The sequence below is a fragment of the Crotalus tigris genome, unplaced genomic scaffold, assembly GCF_016545835.1.
Source record: "Crotalus tigris isolate CLP2741 ecotype Arizona unplaced genomic scaffold, ASM1654583v1 scf7180000017933.3771270, whole genome shotgun sequence".
In the NCBI taxonomy this organism is placed as follows: domain Eukaryota; kingdom Metazoa; phylum Chordata; class Lepidosauria; order Squamata; family Viperidae; genus Crotalus; species Crotalus tigris.
Genome location: NW_024096726.1, coordinates 3,123,767 through 3,145,081, shown reverse-complemented (window position 1 = coordinate 3,145,081; position 21,315 = coordinate 3,123,767).

Sequence of the window (21,315 nt, the reverse complement as noted above, 5' to 3'; positions counted from 1 at the left end):
CTGTCCAGTGACAGAATAGACAGTTGATAAAAGAGTTTCTCCTGTGCAACTTTTTATAAAAGAATCTGTTGTAGAGTACTGAAAAAACTTACAGAATGAGTGAAAGAAAGAAAAAAGAGCCTCTTTGCATGAATGTACAAATCCATCACCAAACTAAATTTTCATGCTACTTTGGGAACTATATTGATGGTAGAATCAAAACATCTCTGCAGTGCTGATTCAGCATTCCCCATTACTTTAAATTTATCTTGACATTTGGATGTAAACCCTTCAGTGAATAACCCCCCAAAAAATGAAGTTTAAATGTGTGATCAGTTTGTGGTTATATGGTCAATCTGTGTGAGAAATAAGTAAAGGGAAGTATTTCATGATATAGCTTCTTGAATTTAGATTGTCTATGCAGTATAACCGTCTCATAGTACTGGATTCTGGACTCTGTAGCATTCAATATATACTGTGTGTGTTATGTATGTATGTATGTATGTATGTATGTATGTATGTATGTATGTCTTTGGTTGTTCGGGTTTTCTCCCGCGTAAAATTGGAAGTGTCTTGACGACCTTTCGACAAAGTCCCATTCGTCATCTTCAGGCTGGTGTTTTCAGCTTCATGCTTTGAGCAGCAATGTGTGGTCTTAGCTGTTTCTTCCTTTTAACTGCCAGTGGGGGTATGAACTGATTGGGTGGGAGCTTGGCTGTGTTCTGATTGGGTGGAGGTGTGTTCTGAATGGTTAGGGGCTTGGCTGTGCTCTGATTGGCTGGGGGAGTGTTTTGTTTGGTTGTGCTCAGGTTAGTCTGAGTTGCAGAGGGGTTTGAGATTTTGGGCTGCCTTGCTATTTTTTGGCTTCGCGTTTGTGGTCGTGTTTCCTCTTCATGGAGGGTGTCAGTTTGTATGGATTGGAGGGGTTTAAAGTGGCTAATGATGCAGCTGTGGTCTGGCTTCTGGTTTGTGGTCGTGCCTCGTCATCAGTGTGGCTTTGGGTTTGTTTTTTTGCGTGGATGTGTGGTGGTGACATCCTGTGTGGTTTTTGTGAGTGTGGGTCTGGTATCATTTTTTGTGTTAGGGAGTCGTTTGTCAATAAGGGCGGGTTTCCAAATGGCTGGTAGGCGGGAGGTATCATCTCGCTTGTTCATGCTGTGTGGGCGTTTTTCTATCTCGATGGCTTCTCTGATTATTCTGTTATTAAAATGTTCACTTTTGGCAATGGTTCTGGTATTTTTAAAGTCAATTTCATGTCCTGTGGCTTTAAGGTGTTGGACCAGGGAAGATGTTGGTTCCTCTTTTTTGACTGAGTTCTTATGTTCTTCAATGCGTGAAGACAAGCAGACAAGGGCAACGCCACGGTGGTTATGAACACATCTGACTACCAAACCAAATTAACCAACCTACTCCAAGACTCCACATACAAACCCCTAAATACAGATCCCACCACCTACCTGGAAAAAACCACCAGATCCAAAATAAAAGCCTCCCCCATTAGCGAAGAGATCCAGCAAAGAATCATTCCCAGAGAGAAATCATCCAGATGCCCCAAACTCTATGGTCTCCCCAAGATACACAAAGAAGGAACCCCACTCAGACCTATAGTCAGCTCCATAGGCTCACCTCTACAAAACCTAGCCAAATTTCTCGCCAAACAACTACAGCCCTATGCAGAATCCATCACCTCACACGTAAAAAAACTCATTCCAGTTTATAGAGATCATAAAGAAACAAAACTTACAGCCCAGCGACCTACTAGTGAGCTTCGATGTCATATCCCTCTTCACCCAAGTGCCTATCAAAGAAGCCTTGACAGCTATTCAAAACAAATATAACCCCCCCAAACACATCTTAGATCTGACCAACCACTGCCTATCCAACACATACTTCATCTATAATGGACAAAAATACAAACAAACAGAAGGAGCACCCATGGGATCACCCCTCTCACCTGTCATTGCCAACCTCTACATGGAACACTTTGAAACCCAAGCTCTAGAAAAATCGGATCACAAACCCAAACTCTGGCTCAGATACGTAGACGACACCTTCATAATCTGGCCACATGGGAAAGAAAAACTGGACAACTTCCTCACACACCTCAACAGCCTACACCCCAAAATACAGTTCACCATGGAAACAGAAGCTAACAACCAACTTCCCTTCCTGGATGTCTTAGTCTACAAGAAATCCAATGGCTCCCTAGGACACACCATCTACCAGAAGAAAACACACACAAACCGCTATCTGCACGCTCTCTCACACCACCACCCAGCACAGATCAACTCTGTAGCCAAGACACTCATCTCCAGAACAAAACGCTTAGCTGACGAACAACACCTAAAACCCGAACTACACACTCTCACCAATGTACTAACATCCAATGGATTCCATAGAAATAAGATTACAAACCTAATCCAAAAAGAAACCCCCACTAAAATCCAAGACAAAGAACAAGAAAACGGCAAAGCCCTCCTCCCATACATAAAAGGCACCACAGACAGAATCAGTAAAATCCTCCATAAACACAACATCAAAACAGCATTCTGCACAAACAGAAAAATATCCACCATCCTTAGAAACCCAAAGATAAAATTGAATTAGAAAATCAAGGAGTATACGAAATCCCATGCACCACTTGTCCCACCACATACATCGGACAAACCAACAGAAGAATAAGTGCACGCATTGAAGAACATAAGAACTCAGTCAAAAAAGAGGAACCAACATCTTCCCTGGTCCAACACCTTAAAGCCACAGGACATGAAATTGACTTTAAAAATACCAGAACCATTGCCAAAAGTGAACATTTTAATAACAGAATAATCAGAGAAGCCATCGAGATAGAAAAACGCCCACACAGCATGAACAAGCGAGATGATACCTCCCGCCTACCAGCCATTTGGAAACCCGCCCTTATTGACAAACGACTCCCTAACACAAAAAATGATACCAGACCCACACTCACAAAAACCACACAGGATGTCACCACCACACATCCACGCAAAAAACAAACCCAAAGCCACACCGATGATGAGGCACGACCACAAACCAGAAGCCAGACCACAGCTGCATCATTAGCCACTTTAAACCCCTCCAATCCATACATGAAGCAAACTGACACCCTCCATGAAGAGGAGACACAACCACGAACGAGAAGCCAAAAAATAGCAAGGCAGCCCAAAATCTTAAACCCCTCTGCAACTCAGACTAACCTGAGCACAACCAAACAGAACACTCCCCCAGCCAATCAGAGCACAGCCAAGCCCCTAACCATTCAGAACACACCTCCACCCAATCAGAACACAGCCAAGCTCCCACCCAATCAGTTCATACCCCCACGGGCAGTTAAAAGGAAGAAACAGCTAAGACCACACATTGCTGCTCAAAGCATGAAGCTGAAAGCACCAGCCTGAAGATGACGAATGGACTTCGTCGAAACTTTGCCAAGACACTTCCAATTTTATGCGGGAGAAAACCCGAACAACCAAAGACCTACATATATATATATATATATAATATATATATATATATATATATATATATATATACACACACACACACACACAGTATATATATATATATATATATATATCATCTAAATACTGTGTGTGTGTGTGTGTGTGTGTGTGTGTGTGTGTGTGTGTGTATGTTTTCTGAGGTTTTCGCGGGTATTTGTATGTAGGTCTTTGGTTGTTCGGGTTTTCTCCCACGTAAAATTGCATCATTAGCCACTTTAAATCTCTCCAATCCATACATGAAGCAAACTGACACCCACCATGAAGATGAGGCACGACCATGAACGTTAAGCCAAAAAATAGCAAGGCAGCCCACCATCTTAAATCCCCCTGCAACTCAGAGTAACCTGAGCACAACAAAGCCCCCACCCAAACAGAACACTCCCCCAGCCAATCAGAGCACAGCCAACCCCCCAGCCAATCAGAGCACAGCCAAGCCCCTAACCAATCAGAACACACCTCCACGCAATCAGAACACAGCCAAGCTCCCACCCAATCAGTTCATACCCCCACTGGCAGTTAAAAGGAAGAAACAGCTAAGACCACACATTGCTGCTTGAAGCACGAAGCCGAAAACACCAGCCCGAAGATGACGAATGGGACTTCGTCGAAACGTCGCCAAGACACTTCCAATTTTACGCGGGAGAAAACCCAAATAACCAAAGACCTACATACAAACACCCGCGAAAACCTCAGAAAACATATATATATATATATCCATATATATGTGTGTGGCATTGCTAACACACACACAGAGAGAGAGAAATATTTGTGTTTCTCTTTCCAGATAGGATTCTCTTTCCAGATGAAGGGCTACTGGCAAGGGATGGACTGCATCTCATAAGAACTGGAAACAATATATTCAGAAAACGACTGACTCATCTTATCAAAAGGGCTTTAAACTAAAATTGAGGGAGAGGGGAGGCAAACTTCATGACCTAATTCAAAGCAAAATAACTAATCACATAAGGAGGAAGGGAGTAAAGAGAAAAAAGAAATAAAAAAGAAAAATATTATGAAATAGTGAATGATGGAAAGGATGAACATTCAGTTACAAAGTTGGAGATACAAGAAACATACCCAATATCAATAAAGGACTCAAATGCCTATATACTAATGCTCAAAGTTTAGGGAACAAAGAGATTGAACCTGAAGTATTACATGAAGATATAGTTGCTATTACTGAAACTTGGTGGGAGGAAACTCATGACTGGAATGTACTGATGGAAGGATACAAACTATTCAAAAGAAACAGACTCAACAAAAGAGGAGGTGGAGTTGCATTATCTATAAAAGATCACTACATCTCTATAAAACCAAGGATGAAAACCTCCTTGAATCCATATAGGTCAATATAAAAGGGGGGAAAGGGGGAAAATGACATATACCCAACCAAGCAGAAGAGGGAGTCAAGCTATTTTCCAAAGCGCCTGAAGGAAGGACAAGAAGCAACGGATGGAAACTAGTCAAGGAGAGAAGCAAACTAGAACTAAGGAGAAACTTCCTGACAGTTAGAAGAATTAAGCAGTGTAACAACCTGCCTCCAGAAGCGGTGAATGCTCCAACACTGGAAGTCTTTAAGTAAAGACTGGACAACCATTTGTCTGAAACGGTATAGGGTTTCCTGTCTGAGCAGGGGGTTGGACTAGATGACCTCCAAGGTCCCTTCCAACTTCTTTATTATTATTATAATAAACAGGCCACTAGTGCCACGTGAGGCTGGTGGCAGGGCTAGCTCCCCCACACATGCACAAACAAGATATTAGTGCCCATGCAGCAGTGTTAGTGTGAGTGGGAGGGTGCATGCACACATGTGTACACTTGCCAGGCATTCCTGAGGCACAGTGGCCAATAGGCCACGGCCTGATACCAGGCCACAGCCCTCAGGATGAGGACCCCTGGATTAGAAGACCTCCAAGGTTTCTTCCAGCTCTATTCTGATTCTGATTAATATAGGGTTCAGCAAATATATACTATTAAACTTCTATTTCAGTTTTTGAGATGTGTTGGACTATAACTTCCACCCATCTAAAAGGAATGAAAGAAATACACTGCAACACATCTGGAGGGTGCCTGTTTAGAGAAGATTCACATAAACAGCTTTTTCTTGGAAGAAAGGAGAGAGTCTTATAGAAAAAATTCTAGGACTCAGTAGGACTGGGTTAAACAACAGGACATAACAAAGTATCATTTAAGAACAGTCACTCTCTTATAAACGATGGAAAATCCTTAAAAATCATGGCATGGACTTTGATAGCAAATGCTGCTGTAGTAGTGGACTTTGTTTCTACCAAATATGAAGATTAAAGTATTAAATCAATGGCCTACAATTCATCACCATTTAGTTTTTGTTTTCTTGTAGCTTTCTTTAGTTTTCTTTAGCTAGTCCATTTAGCTTTCATATCCATGCAATTATTATGTTTCTGATTAATATCTTAAGATTAATTAAGATAACCAAACAAAGAGAAGTAGATGATTGGGTCAGTACCTTTGCTGAAACAATGATACTAAGGATTCTGTGGCACTGTGAACTGCTAGTTGCTAATCCTTCAAGTTAAAGTTTGGAAGTGGCATCTCTTTTTATATTAATAATATAAATGAAATATAATATATTGTGAGACACTGTGTTTAATATGATTATTTTTTCTTATTCAGGTTGAATGCTTATGTATATACTTCCTAATGTAACTTACCTTTTACTTTGTCGTCCTTGTTTGCCACATAACATTCTGCTGCTGTATATTTTCCTGCAATCTACAACAGGACATTTTCACAGCAAGGCAAATTTTTTTCAGCATCATTAATGTACTTTTCAGCAAAGAAGGAAGGAACAGTACTTGAAGAAGTCACAGGGAGACATCAAAGCTATTAAAAAATATGATATTTGAGTGCAGCATATCAAGAGATGGTAGAAGTGGTTTTCTGAAAGGGTTTTCTTGAGGATGTTTCTTTACACATCCCATTAATCTTTCAGAGACCTTATTTAATTTCTCTAAATACCAGCACTGTGCTGGCCATGGTTATGGATCAGTTTGTTCCTGGGAACCTCTGAAGCATGTTGGAATGTCTAGGCTCATTTGGGTGCATTCTCTGCAGTTTGCAATATGATCCCTAAAGGCTCTGGGGGCCTAGCAAAAACACAAAAAATTGTAAAGGAGATGCTTGCTAAATGGCCAATTTGGTGCAATTTTCTATTATACTTTTTAAGTGTATTTTGTTTTTATATGCTTAACGTATCTATATACTTAAGAGTCTTGATTTAAGCCTAATTCAATTTAGGATAAACTCACTGATCCAAGCCTACTGCCTGAGAACCAGATCACATAAACTATGTGGAGTTAATCTTCAAATAAGGTCTTTTGTTCGAACCCATGATAAGCTAGGATCTGAGCACACCAAAAATCAGGATAGAATATTTTTCACCACAATGTATGTTCACATAAAGAGAGTCCTCTATACCTATGACTGGCTGTATTTGGAGGTATCCCAAGCATTCTGCTAAGCCCTTTTCATCTCCCTCTTGATTACCCTTAGTCAGACATATCTCAGTGTGCCTTGTTACTGGTAATAAACTGCAACCATACCATATCCCACAGACTGGATGATAAATAGTTCAAAGCCACCTATTAATCATTGTTTGAGTAGTTAATCCAACAACCCAAAGACCTCCCAAAGTACTGTATGTCTAAAATTATCAATGTTGATATCACTTCAGGCTGGTAGTCTTAGAACAGCACAACTCTTTCTCTCAAATTGATCTCCATCTGTGTCTCTGTCTTATGTCACTTCCCAAATTTAGATTCAATGATTCAATAATTAAAGGAGTTTTTGGCCAGAATGAGGGACTCATGCATTTTTAGATTCTCCATACAGTATATGATCTAAATGAATGATAGATGATTTTGAAAATTGTGCTGAATGATCATATGAAAAATATGACTCTCTGATGTGCCATAATGAATACAAAAACATGGAAGGGCGAGGTATATGACATTATCATTATAAGTCTTCAACGTACCTGGAAATCTTCCTCTTCACATTTATGGAATTTTTCAGTTTTTGATTCTTAATCATAACTGCAAGCTTTGGAAGTGAATTATTTCTCAAATCTATGTGATTAAAGTTTTTTTTTAAAAAAAAATCTTAAGTTCGTATTGTAGAGTTACATTTTTACCTTGCGTTCATATTTTGTACCTATATTCAAACTGGCGTTCCTCCCTGCAGATAATACAGATTAGCAAAAGGTTAGCAAAATACAGTTGTCAATAAGAGGCAGTTTGGTCTAGTGGCTAAGATACCTGGCTAAGAAAATGAGAGACCATGAGTTCAAGTCCCGCTTTGGTCATGAAAGTCATCTTGGTTACTTTGGGTCACATAGCTTTCTCTCAGCCCAACCCACCTCACCGCGAAAATAAAAGGAAAGTGCATTGGATATGTTCTCTGTCTTGAGTTTTTTTAAAGAAATAATAAAGGAAGGAAGGAAGGAAGGAAGGAAGGAAGGAAGGAAGGAAGGAAGGAAGGAAGGAAGGAAGGAAGGAAGGAAGGAAGGAAGGAAGGAAGGAAATGTTAAACTAATTACTTATTTGCTATAGTCCCTAAAGAAAAACCTAGTCTACAATGTGGAAAAGCTGTGAGCCATTATGACTTATACAAAACAATATTCTTTACAACCACTATAGTATAATATAGAAAATATTAATCAGACTTGACTAATAGCTTGAAAGGATAAGTAGCAGCTTTCTGAACACTGTTTCATCCTGGTAAACTATTGTTTTCTTAAAAGGAAAAGAAATCTTTATGACTTTGCAGAAGACAGAGCAATAATAAAGCAACCCTGCATTATTTTGTTTTGCTTTAGATTTCTATTTTAGCAGAATAACAAAAAATTAATTTTTTTAGGAATATTTTTGTTTCAAAGTAGATTTTAGATTTATTTTAGTAAATATTTTTGATTTAGCTTTCCTGTGAGATTTCATATATTTTTTACTCAATCCTTTATTTTCCACACCATTTCAACAGAAGAACAATTCAAGTCTGTGGGTATTTCCTTTTGTTACTTGAGCAAACATAGGCATATAGAAAATGGAGCCATCATCTGTGAAGGTTCCATGCATATAGTTTTCTCCTAACAGCTATCTTCTCTTTTCACAGGCTGCTGTCTGACTTATAGGCACACAAAAAGAAAAATGGTTGCATCTGGTTAAAACAATCCAATATCAGATGATTTTTCAACTCCCCGGCAATGCACCATGCCAAAAAAGTAAATCTGCCAGACCTCCCAAGCACACTAAAAAGTTTCCCTCTCCTGCTCTCACTCTCTCAGCAACATTTTTTTTAAAAAAGGGGCCAGAAAGATAACATCACTAATTACCTCAAAAGAGACCCCTAATTCAGTTACATTTTCAAAGGAAGATGGCCTCATGGGGTTCAGTGTCCTCCTTTAGATTTGCCTTTTGACTATTTGTTTAAAATAAAAGTGTACAAGTGGAATATATTCACTGTAAAAAAAAATGACCTTAAGTTTAAATGTTTGGATCCAATATTGGATTTAAAGGCAGAGAATTTTTTTTTGAAGTGACACTAAAATGTCTGAAACAAGCCACATCACCTGTGATGAAAGGATTAAATTATCTTTAAGGTTCTGAAATTCATACATATAATATGCAATGGGTAAAGGATACATTACTGCAATTAAAGCAAGTTTAATGTCACTGCAATAGTCAGCCTGAATTTTAAGTACATTTTACTTTTTGGGGTGGGGGTGGAAAGAAGGCAGGAATTTATACTGTAGAAAAATTGGATCTATGAATGAATCAATTTGCTTCCTTCTACTATCATTTTAATATCTTGATCTTTTTTTACAAAGAGTCAAATGCTAGTAATTTTCTCATTAAAAACCAACCGAATAAAATCCTCATTCATCTGCAACCATCCAAAATTTTATAGCTTTTTTTTCCAACATAGAGAAAAGTATGTCACATCTTTTCGACTTTTTAGGCCATATTGAAGAAAAGGAGGAATCAAACAGTTAAAGGGGGAAGCATGCAGAAATTTGAAATAAGCATTTTCATTCTGTCACATGCTGCTCTCTCATTTGAATTGTTTCTCTATGACGATGCTTCTCAAATCTTGACTTTGGGCCAGTCACTCTCTCTAAGCCCAACCAACATGATAAGGTTATTGTTGTGGGCAGAATAAGAAGACAAAGGAGTATCAGGTATATTCGCCACTTGAGTTATTTATGAAATAATAATAAAGATGGGATATAAATAAATAAATAAAATTGCCAGAATTCCTCAGCAAGTAGGCAGAATTCTAGGAGTTGAAATCCACACATCTTACAGTTGCCAAAGTTGAGAAACTGCTTTCTGAGAGATTGGCAAATCATCTTTCCCCATTTCATCTTAGGTACAACATATATTTCTAACCTCTGGGCACACAAATATGACACTTTTGCCACCATCTTTGATCCAGGGAACCTAAGTATTTCATTGTGTTTTCTTGGTCTTTTTCTTTCTTTTCATTTCTTGGGTTCTATTTTCAGGTCTCCTGCATCAATGAAATGTATTTATCTGAAGGCATTTCCTAGCTTTACTATACATTGTTATTGTTTTTTGCAACACTAGATTACACTATGTAAAACCCTGAAATGATAACACCTAGAAAATAGATGGATTAAACTCTAATTTGCAGTGCAAATTAGATTATTTCATATCTTTCTAGACTTTTAAACCATTTTTGTTTAAATTCAAAGTCGCCTTCAACTTGTCATCTCTTATTTTGTGGATCTCATCAGGTCCACCCAGCCACTTGGTCCACTTGATGTATTCATCCTTTCTTCATATATTTGTTTTGCAATTCATTCATTCTCTCTATATGACCGCATTGATTTATTTTAAGATATGGATCATTGTGCTAATACATTCAATTATTTTCACTAATATGAATAGCTGCACATAGAACTATAATTTCTCTTCATGTGTGCATGTTTTTCTATACATATATACAATAATTAGTGATTTCTCTGCAAAATTCATTTCATGTATTTGATAGATTACCATTCAGATATGAAATGAGATAATTTCTGATCCATCCTTGAACAAAATATTCAAATTATATCACTATAAAATATTATTGCAAATATAAGATGGCAGCCAACTAGGACTAATTAGAGAAATACTGTAATTAGACTCAATGGCACAAGGTCACTGGGGGATCCAGATATAAGTGAGGAATCATCAGGGAACACCACTATATGGTCTTCTTTAATCCTATATCTATTCCAATTTGCTTCTTAGAAATATATGTATGACATTCTACATGATTTCCTTTTGATTATATCATATTATTTCCATTGCAGAATTCTGCATCCAGTAAAAAATATGTGCACTTCCATATGCACTAAGCTTCTTTGATCAGAATAAATAAAGTAAGATATCTGTAATCCTGTTTTGGAAAGAAAAAAAGAGGCTTCTAGCTGTCATGAAATTTCATTCCAAAATTCTTTCTGATGAAAATGCCATGTTTATTTATTACATACTAATTGATAAGGATAGTTATTGAAACATATATTTGTTGAGAGCAGCAGGAACTCTGCTTTCTTTTATTGCCTTCCCACCGAAATCAATAACTTTCCTTGCAATCATGTAATGTTGCAGATTGAGTTTTCATCAGTGCTACATACTTTCAAAGTAGACTGTCAACTGTGATCAGAGATGCTGTTCACGACAAAGCACAAAACTCAACCTGATACTTTCAAACCTGGGCAGCCAGTCAGCAGGAAGTTCCAGCTGAGGTTCACAGTTCCAAAGTCTGCAACCTCCTAATATTTTCAAGGTTTCATATTATGCACAGGTCAACACATGGTCTGCTTCTTCTAAAGTTCACCAACAGTTTAGCAATGTTTTATGGAGAGAGAGAGAGAGAGAGAGAGAGAGAGAGAGAGAGATTGATTTAAATAAAATTAAAAATCTATCTAATAAAACATTGTTTTATCTCTTTCCCTCACCTCTTTTTCATTCTGAAAAATGGCGTATGGGTACTAAAGAGAAGGTTTAAATTATGATGATGCACACAAACACACACAAATATGACTTTACCTTTTTTCAAAATGAAAATTACTCATATGTTAATTTTAGCCATTAAGGGATATATGCAAAAATAAGGACAGAGGCTGCTACTTTAATATTTTATCATCTATGCAAGTATTTTCTTTGCTCTACATGTTTGACACCATGAAAGATCTCAGAAATGCATCTATAGTGCAATTAAGAACTAATAAGTGGCATCACCTAATGCCTTGGGAGGAGGTAGAGGTACAGGTGGAGAAGGATGGAACATTAAAAAACCTTGACAATTTATTGGGATATTATTTTCCACTTGATTGTTAGTCTGGTACTCATCCATTCTTATCTGGGTATTTCTTGCTGGAGAGGATGTGTTCTGATCTTTTTGTTTCCTTTTTAAGCTTGTCTCTTTTGAATCAAACTATCAAGCAGAAGGCAATACTCTAATCAGTGCTTTTTTTCTTAAAAAAAAAAGGTGCCAGAACTCACACACATCATACAACCCACCCACCTTGCCTACCCTACAAGGTTCTATCCAAAAAAGGTGCCGGAACTCCGTTCTGGGCGTTCTATGAGAGAAAAAAAAGCCTTGACTCTAATCAAGGAATGACAAAGGAGAACACCACACACCAATCAACTCTGGCAGGGCAAGCTACTCAGTGGTGCGATTCAGCCGGTTCACACCGGTTCAGTAGAACGGGTAGCTAATTTTTTGTTGACTTCAGCAAACTGTATGATGCCCTAGCCAGTGCTTCTCAACGTTTGTGTGACGGCGACCCCCGTCACACAAACGTGCCGTGCATGCGTGCCGCTGCCCCATGTGCGGCGCGGCGCCGCCCCCATGCGTGCCGCCCCATGCGTGACGTGCATGCACACCGCCCCATGCGCAGTGCACATGCGCGGCACCGCCCCCATGCACGGTGCGCATGCGCGGCGCGCCCCCATGCACGGCACGCATGCACGGCGGCGCCCCCCAAGGGGGAAAAATGGCGGATCGCCTTGTTTGGCGACCCCCGAGAAATGGTCGATCGACCCCAAATGGGGTCGCGACCCATAGGTTGAGAACCGGTGCCCTAGCCCTTTTTTACAAGGTCCAGAACAGCCTACTGGAAGTGCATGGACACCACTTCCAAAAGTCCGTTCTGAGCTGGGAAGGCTTCCCAGGCCCAGAACAGCCCACTGGAAGTGCATGAACGCCACTTCCAGAAGTCTGTTCTGAGCCAGGGAGGCCTGCCAGGTCCAGAACAGCCCACTGGAAGTGCATGGACACCACTTCTGGAAGTACAATCTGAGCTGGGGAAGCCTGGGGACTTCCAGAAGTGGTGTCCACACACTTCTGGTGGGTCGTTCTGGGCCTGGGAGGCATCCCCGGCTCAGAATGGACTTGGAAGTGCTGTCCATGCAGAGAACTGGTTGTTCAGATATTTGAATCCCACTACTGAAGCTACTGTATATAAACAGGGACTACACCCTGCATTTACAGCACTGATGATGTTACCTATTGAGGTAATGAAATGCCTGCAAACAAACATCCAAGCTCAGAGAACACCAAAGACTACATCTCTCCTAGGTCAATTGTGGAAACTGAACTATGCAAAGTGATGGCTTGGTTTTGAGAACACAGCAGGAAAGAGAAAGAGTATTAAAACATCATGTCTTATTTAGTTTTCTAGCATGTCATCCAAGCAGAAATTTGTTATTTTCTTCAGCTTGATAAAAAGCTTCCTATTGTGATTTAAGTGGAGCAAATGGAAGAAAGACTTCTAGAAGCTGAGACTGCCTTTCATGGAATGCTGCTTGTATCATAAACCAGTGTAATAGCTTCAGATTATGTTGCCTGAACAATTCTATAATACTGTGCAAAATGTACATCTGGAGTGAATATACAGCGTGACATAAAGTCCCTTCAGAGCCTATCAAATAGTTTAAATTAAACAGCTTTATATTGTTTTGTTTTCTTACATATATTTATAAGCCACCCAAATTTATATGGACCCTGGATGGTGCAGTGCACAGTAAAAATCAGAGTAATTAAAATAATATCAGACAGATAACTGTTATGCTTACCCAAACAATACTAGAGGTCAAAATCCTACTGAAATGGTAATAATTTACCTTACTTCCTCATCGCAATGATCACTTGTACTTTTGGAGGTAAGGTGTTCCATAAGGTCTGATGCCTAGTTCATGCCCCATAAGTCTCACTAAGAGAGTAGACCTTAAGTAGTCCTGCTCCGAAAGGTCAGAAAATGTTAATGGGTTGCTAAATGTTATTCTACATTGATAGAATAATTCTGTCAGCAGTCCTGCCAGTTCATTTTGTTCTAGTCATAGCTTCTCAGTCACCTCCAAAGGCCGCCTCATAGAACACATGTTTCTGATCATCCAGGCACAAGTAACAGGGCAAGTAACTGTTACCAAGGCATCCTGATCAAGGGAGATCATAACTGGTGTGCTGAGCAAAAGCAGGAGTTGCAACTCCAGAGGACCTATAAGTCACAAATGAACCCTTTCAGAGGGAATATGATCCTGTCAAGAATAATGATCAGAACTGAAGTTACAGAATTATCCTCATATTTACTGACAAAATTGCCACGCCATCTTGAAAGGATTTAATTTAAGCCTGTTTTGTCCCATTCAAATTCTTATAGCCTTCAGGAACTGATTCAAGACTTCTAAGACCCTGTATTTGTTTTGGCAGTTAAAGTAAGACCAGAGAAAAATTGAGATTGCTACTAAACTGAGTTTAACAGTGTTTGTTCACATCCACTTTTGATTTTCTGTCACCATTTTTCTAGGTATATTCTGCTCCTCAATATACCAAAATTAATGACTGGACACAGGCTCTGGACTATTTCCTGTAGCACTGCTGCATATTCCACATGTTGAGCAGGTCCAAGGTGCCTGATAAATTATTGGGGAATTCTTTAAGTATTCTTTGAAAACCATGTGTATTCATAAACACCTGGAGTGGACTGTGTGAATGGGTCAGCTGCCCTTGAAGAGGTCCAGGCCTCCATGTTCTACAGTTTAACTAGGAAGTAGACTACACCTGCAAAGGTCAGTTAATAATGCCCTACGTATTCAGATCATGTGTCATCTGTTCTATAGTAAAGATCAGGCTATATGTGTTGATGCCACTGATACTGATGACAACCCTCTGAATATGCAGGAGACTATGAACTCACAAGCTACATGAAACCCAACTCAGGAGACATAAGTTCAACACTACCTCAGATGAGATGCAAAAGATTATGCAGAGTGGTCTTTTGGGGGAAGGGATGAACTGTTAGTGAACCAACAACAAACTTGCTTGTAGCCCAATCCTAAGCCCAATCATTTCCAGGCAGAGCTCCTTGTCAGTTCAAGAATGTCCTAAACAATCCTGGTTAATACTCCTCCACAACCTTGTTGTCACTTCTGCTGTTGAAATACAGCCAGGATTATTTTTACCAGGGCTACATCCCCATTATAGCCCAGCCAGGTTTCACTAATTCTCTTTGTCAAACATATCCAAACCAGAAAGAAGACTGCTATGCTAATTAAAACATAAGACTAAGGAAAACCTAAGTAAATATTCTAGGTTCAACAATTATATAATTATGTGGAAATGAAAACAGAGTGGCGTTGTATGTGTTTCTCATAATTATATAATATGGGATTAATTTTATTCTTATTCATGTTCTCACCCTAGACTGTTATGATATAGGAGCACAGAAATGAGAGTACCTGATGTGTCACCTCTGCTTTTGAAAAATATGTTTCTGTGAATAACTATGGATGCAAAATACTCTGAAATAGAAACTTGATTTAAAATTGAGAAATTAGCTAAACATATTAAAGCCATAATTTGAGAACCTTAAGTAAGTTATGTTGTTGTTAATTGCGAAGTCGTGTCCGACCCATCGCGACCCATGGACAACGTTCCTCCAGGTCTTCCTGTCCTTTACCATCTTCTGGAGTCCATTTAAGTTCACGCCTACTGCTTCAGTTCCATCCAGCCATCTCATTCTCTGTCGTCCCCTTCTTCTATTGCCCTCAATCTTTCCAGCATTAGGCCCTTCTCCAGTGAGTCCTTCCTTCTCATTAGGTGACCAAAGTATTTGAGTTTCAGCTTCAGGATCTGGCCTTCTAAAGAGCAGTCGGGGTTGATCTCTTCTAGGACTGACCGGTTTGAATGCCTTGCAGTCCAAGGGACTTGCAGGAGTCTTCTCCAGCACCATAGTTCAAAGGCCTCAATTCTTTGTCGCTCAGCCTTTCTTATGGTCCAACTTTCACATCCATACATTGCAACTGGGAAAACCATGGCCTTTACTATACGCACTTTTGTTGGCTGGGTGATATCTCTTGTTGGCAGGGTGATATTTATTCTTATTCATGTTATGATGTAGGAGCACAGAAATGAGAGTACCTGATTAAAGTTATACTTTAATATAATTTTAAAAAAATCAAAGCTATGCATGTAATATCTTCACAGATTTGCTCCATTGAATCCTGGATGGATGGATGGATGGATAAATGATCATAGGTTTTCCAATTGCATATATAATTGCTCTGTTTTTCATTAAAGGAAGTCATCTTATTAAAGTATAATGCCTTTTATTTTAATACCTTTTGTGTCTTGTCTCAAGATGTTATCTCAAATGATTGTTCTGGCTGTCAGCATACAAATGGTTTGTGACTAATCTTCATATAAATTACCAATGAATTTATTACCAGATTATAGTGGGATCAAGTGAATGAGATGCTGCTAATGTGCAGATGTGTGTGTGGATCAGGTCAACTTTTTGGAGAATTTGCACTGAGAGTTCCATATAAGGGCAAAATATTCATATGATACATAGTATGCAATAGTTTGCAATAGTTATGCAAGCGTTTTGGGATGATTCAGCATTATGAGAGTTTTCATTAATTGAGGGCTGTTTCAAAACATGCTTTTCTTTCCAAACAATACCTTTTTCATCTGAATTATATGCCTATATCTCATTATGCCAAAAAGATGGCACTGTAAATACATGTAACCTAAATTTGACATCCAGAAGCTTCAGAATTACTTGCTTCCCATGGGGACCAAAACATATAGCTTTAATCTACTAAATTCCCTCTCAACATATCAATTGGGCATAAAGCTACATGCATGTGCTACTTTGTCTGAAGGTTGTCTTTCATTTGTTTCTAAACATTGGTGCCAATTGAAGATAAAAAATACAGCAGTGTAAAGGGATGAATCACTATCCTCACACAGCATCTTGTTCAGCAGAATGGAAGAATAGCTACACTATATATATTATATATATTGCTGTGAGGTTTAAAAAGAAATAACCAGAAATGGCCAAAAGTTTTAAATCAGTCTGTTTTCTGGAGAAAAAGGTGGGAGTGAATAGTGGCATTGTAACTCTTTCAGATATATCAAATTAACATGATGGAAGGGGGAGGGGAAGCATTAAGAGGCTCCCTGAGCCTGTCTCATCTTACTGCAGACTATCCTTCTTATTCATCAACCTACTGTATATTACATCAATCTAATGGGGGGGGGGAAGAACATCTGCTGAGGAGATACCTGCTGAAGAGGTTGGTCATATGATGACCCAGCAGTCTAGGTTAATCACAGAGCTGTGCCTGAGGCATTCTTGTCTTTATCTTCATGAATGGCCCATCAGTGCAACAATAAATATGAGAGGGAAGGTTTAAGAAGCAGAGAGTAAGAATAGCTATGGGACATGTAGAGGATAAACAGCTATTAGAAAGCGATTCAGTATGATAACATAGAGGAAGGGCCAATATAAAATGGTGTTAGAAGTAATCAGTTTTAAGAAATAAATGTCACTAGTCACTAGTGTTTTATAGATATCTTACCTGCTGTTTAAATGGTTACAAACACCACTTAAAATTCTGGGAATGGTGGAATTTTAAGGCCAAGAAAATACCTTCTCCAGAGACCTTCTTTCCATACCTAGTTGTATTTTGGAGGAGTGAGTATTGAAGCCAAGTAATAAACTGTCTACAGGACAAAATAAATCAGTCCAAATAAGATGGCATTAGAGAGGATCATCAAATACCTCTGATTTCTACAGATCCCACACTAATGTAGTGGCTGCAGATTCTTTGGATACAATAAATAAAGTGCCTGATTTGCATCCTTTTTTCCTGATCTACTCTCAAATAAAGTATCATTCTGAATGTGCCATCAGGAAAGAAGATCAACTTGTTTTCAAATTGCATATTTCTTAGAAGACATGTCTCTATTTAACTAACTAGTAGGATGTTTATGTACAGTACAATGACAGAAGGAGAAAGTGGAAACTCTACTAGTCAAGCTCAGCTTCTAGTGAAGGGTGGGGACAAAACACAAAGCTTTGTAGTGCTTCAAGTGTCTTTCTTGAGCCTTGCTGATGAATTTTCCATTCTATCTGGAGTGGGTCCTCATAGGCCTTTCCTGTTCTGTCTCTTGTTAAGAGCCAGGTGGTCAAGTTTGGAAGCTGTCTGTCATTTGCTTAGAAATGGGACCCGGCTGTAGCAGACAGAAAATAGGATAACAGTGGGGACAAAAGGCACTGGCAGCTGTGAGTAGCCTTTGGAATTCCACCAATTCCGTGGTCATTCTATTGCTAAAATTCAGCAACACCTGGTTGTGCAGTTGGTAATGGGTCCTCTTGGGAGGTTTGGAAGATTATATTAAATGCAAACAGAAAACAAATTGTTGGTAAACAAAATCTGTGCAACTTTCACTATGGGCAGAAGTTGTATGATAGCATATTATTAAAAACTGAACTAATCTAATCAGACTATTCACACTTTGTATTGTTTCTCAATCTAAAATGTTCAGGCTCCCCATTGCTAATCAATGTGTAACAAAAAGTCTCCATGAGAAGATTCTGAAATATACTGATCTTGAAAAAGAAGCATATTGTTGGTAGACCAGCAATTTTATATTTAAAAATGATCAGTTAATATCAGAGGTTTTAAAACTTCTCTTAATTTTTCATTTGCCTATAAGTCTAGAAGAATATTTATTAGCAATGACTTTCACTCAGGATTACAATAAAGATGGTCCATGTAGAAAGAAAGCTCAGGATAAAGCAAGCTAGTTCAAATTGCAATCCAGTTTTTAACTGCACTGCAAACATGCTTCCATATTTGGCATCTAGCAACATAAATCATTTATATCTGAACTATTCTTTTTGTAGTATTATTATGTGCCATCAAGTTGTTGTCAACTCTTAGCAACCACTTAGACAAATTTTCTCTATGACAATTCTGTCCCTAACTTGGTTTTCAGGTGTATCAACACTGCACTTAATTGCCACTGTAACTGAGTCTAGTATTGATTTGTTTGATGATACAGTGGGGTTTTTTTTTCCTTTTGCTCAGGAGTCTTCTCCAGAATCCAGCATCAATACTCTTCCTATATTGCTTTCAAAGGGAATATCAATACTTGCATGGTTCTGATCTTTGTAGGAATAAACACATTATGGCACTTGAATAACTTTTTTTAGATTTTTTATCCTACTTTTATTTTTTGTATAACTAACACAAGGTGGTGAATATGCCTAATATTCTTACTTCCTCCTATTTTCTCCACAACAACAACCCCGTGGAGTGGATTGGACTGAGAGGGAATGATTGGCCCATGATCATTCAGCTAAATGTCATGACTTAGGCAAGACTAGAACTCACAGTCTCCTGACTTCTAGCCTGGTGTCTTACCCACTGGACCAAACTGGCTGTCTTTTCCAAGGCTTCATGGCTGCTTGCCCAAGTATTGGTCTGCAGCATACTTCTTTATTGCTTGTTCCTTTATTGTTGATGGTTGATCCTAAAAGGCAGAATGTTCAACACTTCAGTATCTTCATTGTTAATTCTAATTCCTGCAATATATTTCACAATAATTCAAGATTATGGGCCTTCTTCTGTTTTTCTCAACATCCCTTCAACATTTAATTGGGTAAAAAAGTTTCAGAGAATTCAAAGGTTTGCATACTTATTTATTAGACATTTTATTTAGTCTTAATGTATGTAGATTTGTTTCCTTTAATGGTCAAATGTGACAATTTAAGTGTTTGGAAATTAATATATCAATAGATTTACGCCAATACAAATTTTTAATCAGGTCTACTTATAAAATTGTATTTTTCAGAAGGAGAAATGTTGAAATTATTCCATGCTATACCCTTTTCAATAAGGATTCTGGACTTCCTATACTTATTCCTTAGGAAAATATTTTTGAATAATTATAAAATATAGAAAAAGTAAACCCAACAAATAGAAAATTACTTTTTTCTTATTCTTTTTTTAGAGCAATGCAGTCACTAGTCCTAAAATGGAGCATTGTGTGCTTTTTTTTTCACAAATGAAAATAGCAATTTGATAATTAAAAGATCTGGATATCAATATATTTTTAAAGTTGCAGATTCATAGGGAATACAGTGTGAACTTTTATTTTTAACTCACTATTTTATATGTTCTATGATTGATATATAGCACACAATAGGTACTATTTTTATAGGACCAATGACTAGAAATTATCTGGGAATATTATAAGAACAACAAGATGCTAACATTTTATTTTATTAAATACTACCTTCCAAATTTTATGTATTTCTCTTTTTTTGTGCTTTAAGAAAAAAAATTCCTTGAGACAAGTCAAATACTATATTTGCCCTATCTCTCACAGCATCTAAGATGTAAAAAAAACCTCCTTCATAGTAGAGTCATTTGTCATCTGATACCTTAGGATAGTTTTTCTCTTCTAATGGTTGTCTAACAATAATTGATATGTTCAGTAGCATAGCACTCAATCATTTTGAATTAGAGCTTTCATTCAGCATAAAATCATTTCTTATATATTAAAAAAGGAAGAATTCTTTTTATGAAACATTCCTTGTATATATTGAAGAAAGATTTTATTGGTCTAGAAGATATCAGATAGAAGCAAACACATGAAAAAATAATCAATATGCAAATTAAGGACATATTTAGGACATACACCATGCCTTGTTGGTTATCTGGAGATTTCATAGATGAATATAGGCCTTTTTGCATGTATTCCACCACTAAGCTATAGCTGCCTCACTGTCCTCAATGATTTGTCAAGCTATTTTAAAGCACCACAAAAACATTTCTAAAGAGAAGTAGACTATATCAGCAGATATTTGTCAGTTTCAGTGAACATCAAAAAAGGACCTGGAGCTGTTTTACACAATCTGCTAACCATTCTTCAGCTTCGTCCCTGAAGTTGGTTCTCTTCAAATTGAATGCTTAATATGTTCATGCAAGTGTATGAAACCACACACATCACTTTTCTTCCTGAGCTCTTCAGTCTGGATATGCTTCCTGTTTTGAAGTTGCAAACCCCAGGGCAGTGACATGCTTAACAGCTTCCTTTGTAGGTGGGCCATCCTTCTACATCTTTACCACAAGGAAAGATAATCTTTTGCTTCATGCAGTGCACAACCATGACATCAAGTTACTGATGTTAGAGGATAATTAGAAAGAGAAATACAAAAATGCAGCCTTCTGTCTCACGGAGTACTTGATCTCGTAAAGGCTTTCATTATTGAATCCAGTCTTCCTGAGCCTGAATGCCCTCCAGGCATGTCAACTTGCAGAAATCTCAGCAACACCACCTGATAATGGAAACTGGGAGCTGAAAGCCATATACAAGTAGTCCTGGACTTACAACCATTCATTTAGAGTTACAATGGCACTCAAAAAAAGTGGCTTATGACCATTTTCCACACTTATGACCA